Here is a 7114-nt window from a genome sequence, read left to right as displayed (position 1 = left end):
TGGCTTTCTCCTATAGAGCTCCATTTTTATGGAATGGTCTGCCTATCCATGTGAGAGACGCAGATTCTTTCTCAACCTTTAAGTCTTTATTGAAGACTCATCTCTTCATTAGGTCCTATGATTGAGTGTAGTCTGGCTCAGGAGTGTGAAGGTGAACGGAAAGGCACTGGAGCAACGAACCGCCCTTGCTGTCTCTGCCTGGCCGGTTCCCCTCTCTCCACTGGGATTCTCTGCATCTAACCCTATTACAGGGGCTGAGTCACTGGCTTACTGGTGCTCTTCCATGCCGTCCCTAGGAGGGGTGCGTCACTTGAGTGGGTTGAGTCACTGACGTGATCTTCCTGTCGGGGTTGGCGCCCCCCCTTGGGTTCGTGTCGTGGGGGAGATCTTTGTGGGCTATACTCGGCCTTGTCTCAGGATGGTAAGTTGGTGGTTGAAAATCAAATCAAATCAAATCAAATGAAGATTGAAGATATCCCTCTAGTGGTGTGGGGGCTGTGCTTTGGCAAAGTGGGTGATGTTATTAGCCTGCCTGTTTGGCCCTGTTCAGGGGTATTGTCAGATGGGGCCACAGTGTTTCCCGACCCTTCCTGTCTAGGGTCAGTCTGTTATGTCTGGAGTATTTCTCCTGTCTTATCCGGTGTCCTGTGTGAATTTAACCAGAGGCAATTAAGCACAGCTGACGGTACTAATGACATATTCTCCTTCCCCTATAAGAGAGAGAATGGAACCAGCAGAGAGAAGGGGGAAAAAACGATCTCTGGAAGATGGCCACCGAGACAGAGGAGCTATCTATGAAGAACCACTAAGATGTTGACAATCTGTGACTTTTGTTGTAGTTTAAAGATAATTGTATTTTGTTCCTGTTTGATCTGGAGAAGATGTGTGTTTTTTCCTTGGGAGATTTTCACTGATTATGTTGGAGTGTTTGTGTTGACCAAATGCCCTCAATAGAGAACTGTGTTCAATCAAGAAAACCTACTCCTGACAAGTTTATTCCACGTTTCTGCTTTAGAGTGGTGCCCAATTACTCGGTCCGCTCACAATACGCATTATACACACATTGATTTTGTACTGTAGATATGTGGTAGTAGTGGAGTAGGGGCCTGAGGGAACCCAGTGTGTTGTGAATGTTTCATAATGTTTTTAAAATTGTATAAACTGCCTTAATGTTTCTATTGTCTTTCCCAAATGGCATCCTATTCTCTATGGGCTTATGGGTCAAAAGTAGTGCACTAAATAAGTGATAGGGTGCCACTTGGGACACAAATCTATTGGCTCCGACAAGATGGTCCCTGTGGCAGACCTGGGGTTTTCCAACAGCCAACGCCTTCACCCACCCACATACACGACCCAGCCAGCCACAGCCGTGTGGGTGCGTAAACAGCTATCATTCATCACCCCTCCCCCATTCTTGGTTCTCTCTTCCTCCATTATCCCCCCCCTCTCTCTCTATCCTGTCATCCATCGAATCATGAAGATCAGATCACAGGAGTATAGGTTGATGAGGGCGTCGCTATTGTCTCTGTTACTAATAATAGCAATAAGGGCGGTACCGTTTATCTTTTACAATCACACCTCCTTGATGGATTCTAAAGCCAGAGCTTTACTCTTTAACCTTCTTCAGCAACACCCTACTTCCTCTCACCAAGACAGTTCAAATGATTACTGAGTCAATAAATGTCAGTTATTCCTCCAAAGTGACAAACATTGGGGAAACAGTCAGCTTTGCTTTAAATTCAGTGTTAATAACAACCAAATCCAGCATGCTGTTACATAAATCATAAACAACTCTACTTCCACTCTGCAAAGTGTAGTGGCCATGGCCATAAAAGCTGTGGTCTAGAGGGTTTAATATACAGTTTTGGGGGGTTTATACAGACTTTCGAGCAATCTCTCTCTCTCACACACACACTCACCCTTTATCTCTGAACTAGCAAGGATCTGGCCATTAGAAGGAATTATTCCTGTTGTATTATTTTCTCCTCTCATCCATTGAAGTTCCCCCGTAATAGATCTGGCTTTCGGCCAGTAGAATAGACAATAATCATTATAAGAGGGTAAAGGTAATGGGCTATATTTCAAATACTTCCTACACAGTACAGATCAAATATATTTTTCCAGACATTGACAGTTCACCTACGGAAATAATTTGACAGGACATTAATCTTATTGCATAGAATTGTTAATCTGTGTGCTTTTTCTCAGAGGTCAAATGATAGTACTGTCGTAGCCGACTCCCTGCTGACCTAAAACAAAGAACCCTTTCATTTAGAATAGGTTGCATCGTTGCTTTGGTTTTACATGAATTATTCACTCATGGTGTTTCTACTTAGTGGATGTAGCTACATGACCACTAGATGGTGGTGTCACACTTCATAGACCTTTCATAGCCCATAATATGTGCAGCCTATTTGTCTGTAGGTTATATCCTCATGTAGCTGCACTTAAATGACATTTTATTCATGTTTTTCCTTTCATCTATGTTTCATTGAAAATCATGGTCACAGAGCTGATCTCTAATGTTAACAAGGTCCAATGAGTCACTGATTAAAACCGTTTACAGTGGAAGACCTTTGATAATTATAGCAAAGTTCTCTGCTATTTCTATTGTTGTTCAACCGTGAAAAGGAAAATAAATGTATGCCGATAAATTTAGTTTAGTTTTGCGCCAAACCTTTTGTTTACAGCTCTACTCTTAACATTCATGCATTTGTTAATTAAAAGTATAAATACAAAGTGATCATATGTTAATTAATAAATTAGTTAAGCTAAAACTAAATACTAACTTTGTCCTTGTAATTAGTGGGGTACTTCATGTTTCTCGGTTGGAGATGTTGACAGGCACATGGAGGTGAGGTTGAGAGCTCCGTAGTTTAACTGTGTGGTGTTTCACGCCAACCTGTTGATTGTCCCGGGGGACATTGAAATGTGAATTGGTACATTCCATGGTGATGTGCATCTTCATCTTCTTCTATGGTATAATGGCGTTCGCAAAACAGTTGGATGTACATTCTACCACCAGAGGTGGATAATAAGGACCCCAAAAAGGAAATAATTATAATCATACAAATGATCACAATGTACTTTAACTAGACAAAATCATCCCGCTTTCTGTATAAAAACCCCAACAAATTCTAATCAGGTTGCTACACAGCCTCAGAAGCTACCTGCGAGGGCGAGAGATTTCATAGCGACAATAGTCCTTGCAGTGCTTCTGCAGTCTTGGAGCCCCAAAAACTTCTCGGCTGCAGATATAATGATGTCGAGATTATTGGACTTCATGGACATTTGTGCTGTACAATTGATCACTGTGGCTATAAATGCTACAAAGTCCACCTTCACATTGAGGGTATCCAAATCACTTAATTGACTTAAAACATTAGCAACTGGTTGCCCTGCCTCCACTGCCATACCTTCAACACTGTGGCATCTTGCCCTTCCACTCTCTTCACCGCCTCCACATTGGATATTTACTGTACAGCCCTGATCCAGGGCACTCAAGTAAGCCCTGAGTATGATCCCCACCACAGTTGCAACATTTTCAAACCATACTTCTCCCGTCTGCAAACATTTGACACGTGACCATATATTTTCCAGCTCCCACACTGTAATGGTTCCTACAAAAATGCTCTCACCGCATATGTCACATATCCAAGCTTCACATATTCAGGTAGGGTCTCCTCAAACAACAATAATATTGATAGACTTTTCTCCTTCCTTCCATTTACCATGCGGGTCAGGTGACGTGTACTGACCACTCCTTTCTGACTAAGGTACTCATCATCTATATCCAAGGAGACTCCAGCTATAACTCCTTTTTGCAGGCGCCCGACCCCGAAGATCAATACAGGTTACTTCTGACGTGGACAATTTAGCCAGATCCAGTGTACGTTAATTCTGTTCTTCATCGACACAATTAACCAAAACAAGGCCGCTTCTAGTCACCTTTATTGAAATCCACCTTCCCCACTGCTTGGATTTCCCAAATGAACCTCCTTGTCCAAAAAACATGCATTATTGGACCAGTCCATGTCTTCTACAACAACTTTTTGCTCGTTTTGTTCCATTCTTTGACATCTCAATCTTCTTGAGGGTGGCACCGTTGTCCATGCCGTGGAATTCAAATGAACTTCCTCCTCCACCACCAATCAACTGCAGTCTGGTTGCCATGTTAAGTGTGTGCGTACGTCACGTAACCTGAAATACAAATTTGTACAGATAAATTTAAGAAACCTCCAACTCAAACTCAGATCTGATTCAGACATTCAAATCACCAACAGGAAATTAAAGAACAAGATAAAAGGATCAAACAATAACTAAGGGATATAATGACTCATGGTAGGAACTAGAGGTAGAGCAACACATCAGTCTAGGGCAGGGCTCTTCAATGCTGTTCCTGGAGAGCTACCCTCCTGTTTGTTTTCACTCCAGCCCCAGTTGTAACTAACCTGATTATACCATCTACTGCATCTTGCCTATGCCGTTCGGCCATCGCTCATCCATATATCATCCATATATATTTTTATGTACATATTCATAAGTACATATATGTACTTATTCATTCCTTTACACTTGTGTGTGTAGAAGGTAGGTGTTGTGAAATTGTTAGATTAATTGTTAGATATTACTGCATGGTCGGAACTAGAATCACAAGCAATTCGCTACACTCGCATTAACATCTGCTAACCATGTGTATGTGACAAATAAAATTTGATTTGATTGGATTAGAATCAGGTGGACTAGATTGGGATTGGAATGAAAAAAAAATAGAGGACGGTAGCTCTGGTCTAGGGCGACCAAATCGCTCCACAATCCTCAGGTCACTGAGAATAAAGCGTTCTTGAATTGCTCCTAACTCCTCCTTGTCCTCCACCCTCCTCTGATCTTTCCATCTTTATTCGCCTGGAATCTGTCACACCCATTCCTTCCTCCACAGCTAGGAACCTCAGTCACCATGGAGTCCCTCTCCCACTCCCAGGACCTCCCCACTCCACCTCCTGCTGTTTCTTCCTGATCAACACCATGGAGTCCCTCTCCTACTCCCAGCACCTCCCACTCTACATCCTGCTGTTTCTTCCTGATCAACGCCATGGAGTCCCTCTCCTACTCCCAGCACCTCCCACTCTACATCCTGCTGTTTCTCCTGATCAACACCATGGAGTCCCTCTCCTACTCTCAGCACCTCCCACTCTACCTCCTGCTGTTTCTTCCTGATCAACTTGGTGACTTATGTGTAATGAAACATATTGTTGTGTATTAATGTTACAGATGCTACATTAGAATATGATAACCTTCCCTTTAATGATGAGTATGAATGTAATAGATTCTACATCAGAATATGAGGTTGTTTATGGTGCTAAAACTAATCTCTCCAAACAAAGTTGCTGCTTTGAAATATCTGAAAGAATAAAGATTGAAATGAATTAATATATAACAATATTCTTTAAGACAGGCTGCACTATTCACAGGTATGTACTAATATATTATAATATAGTCTAATATTCTTTCAGACAGGCTTTAGTATTTACAGGTATGTATTAATATATTATAATATAGTACAATATTCTTTAAGACAGGCTTTAGTATTTACAGGTATGTATTAATATATTATGACACTGTCTAATATAGAACAGGGTCTGTTAACTTTATCAAGTGTCCAATTAAAACTAACACTCAGATTTAGTCAAGTAACACCTAAAACCTGAATCATTCAAACTTCATTATTGAATGTAGATACAAGGGTTTTATTTTACTTACATGAGATGCTACTCTGTACTGTGCAAGCAATGCAACAGCTGCATCATTGGTAGTGTAGTCATGATTTGTATTGCCCTATTCTTGAACTATGTGCTTTAAGACCCTAAATATGAATATCTATGATCACAATGTTGTGCCCTCTCTTTTTAATTTAATTTATTTCACCTTTATTTATCCAGGTAAGCAAGTTGAGAACAAGTTCTCATTTACACCTGTGACCTGGCCAAGATAAAACAAAGCAGCGTGACACAAACAACAACACAGAGTTACACATGGAATAAACGAGCGTACAGTCAATAACACAATAGAAAAAAGATAGTCTATATACAGTATGTGCAAATGGCGTGAGGAGGTAAGGCAATAAATAGGCCATAGTAGCGAATTAATTATATTATAGCAGATTAACACTGGAGTGATAGATGAGCAGATGATGATGTGCAAGTAGTGATACTGGTGTGCAAAAGAGCAGAAAAGTAAAGAAAAGCAATATGGGGATGAGGTAGGTAGATTGGGTGGACTATGTACAGCTGCAGTGATCAGTTAGCTGCTCAGATAGCTGATGTTTAAAATTAGTGAGGGAAATGTAAGTCTCCAGCTTCAGCGATTTTAGCAATTCGTTCCAGTCACTGGCAGCAGAGAACTGGAAGGAAAGGCGGCCAACGGAGGTTTTTGCCTTGGGGATGACCAGTGAGATATACCTGCTGGAACACATACTACAGGTGGGTGTTGTTATCGTGACCAGTGAGCTGAGATAAGGCAGAGCTTTACCTAGCATAGACTTAGATGACCAGGAGCCAGCGGGTCTCGAGACGAATTACTTAGCGAGGGCCAGCAGACTAGAGCATACAGGTCGCAGTGTTGGGTGGTATAAGGGGCTTTGTTAACAAAACGGATGGCACTGTGATAGACTGCATCCAGTATTGGAAGCTGTTTTGTAGATGACATAGCCGAAGTCGAGGATCGGTAGGATAGTCAGTTTTACTAGGGTAAGTTTGGTGGCGTGAGTGAAGGAGGCTTTGTGGCGAATAGAAAGCCGATTCTAGATTTGATTTTGGAGTGGATATGGTTGATATGAGTCTGGAAGGAGAGTTTACAGTCTAGCCAGACACCTAGGTATTTGTAGTTGTCCACATATTCTAGGTCAGAACCGTCCAGAGTAGTGATGCTAGTCGGGCGGGCGGCTGTGGGCAGCGAATGGTTGAAAAACATGCATTTGGTTTTTCTAGCGTTTAAGAACAGTTGGATGCCATGGAAGGTGTGTTATATGGCATTGAAGCTCGTTTGGAGGTTAGTTAACACAGTGACCAAAGAAGGGGCCAGATGTATACAGAATGGTGTCATCTGCATAGAGGTG

This window comes from Oncorhynchus tshawytscha, linkage group LG22 (genome assembly GCF_018296145.1).
Source record: "Oncorhynchus tshawytscha isolate Ot180627B linkage group LG22, Otsh_v2.0, whole genome shotgun sequence".
NCBI classification, from domain to species: domain Eukaryota; kingdom Metazoa; phylum Chordata; class Actinopteri; order Salmoniformes; family Salmonidae; genus Oncorhynchus; species Oncorhynchus tshawytscha.
The sequence above is the reverse complement of the archived record's forward strand: the minus strand, read 5'-3'. Positions refer to the sequence as shown.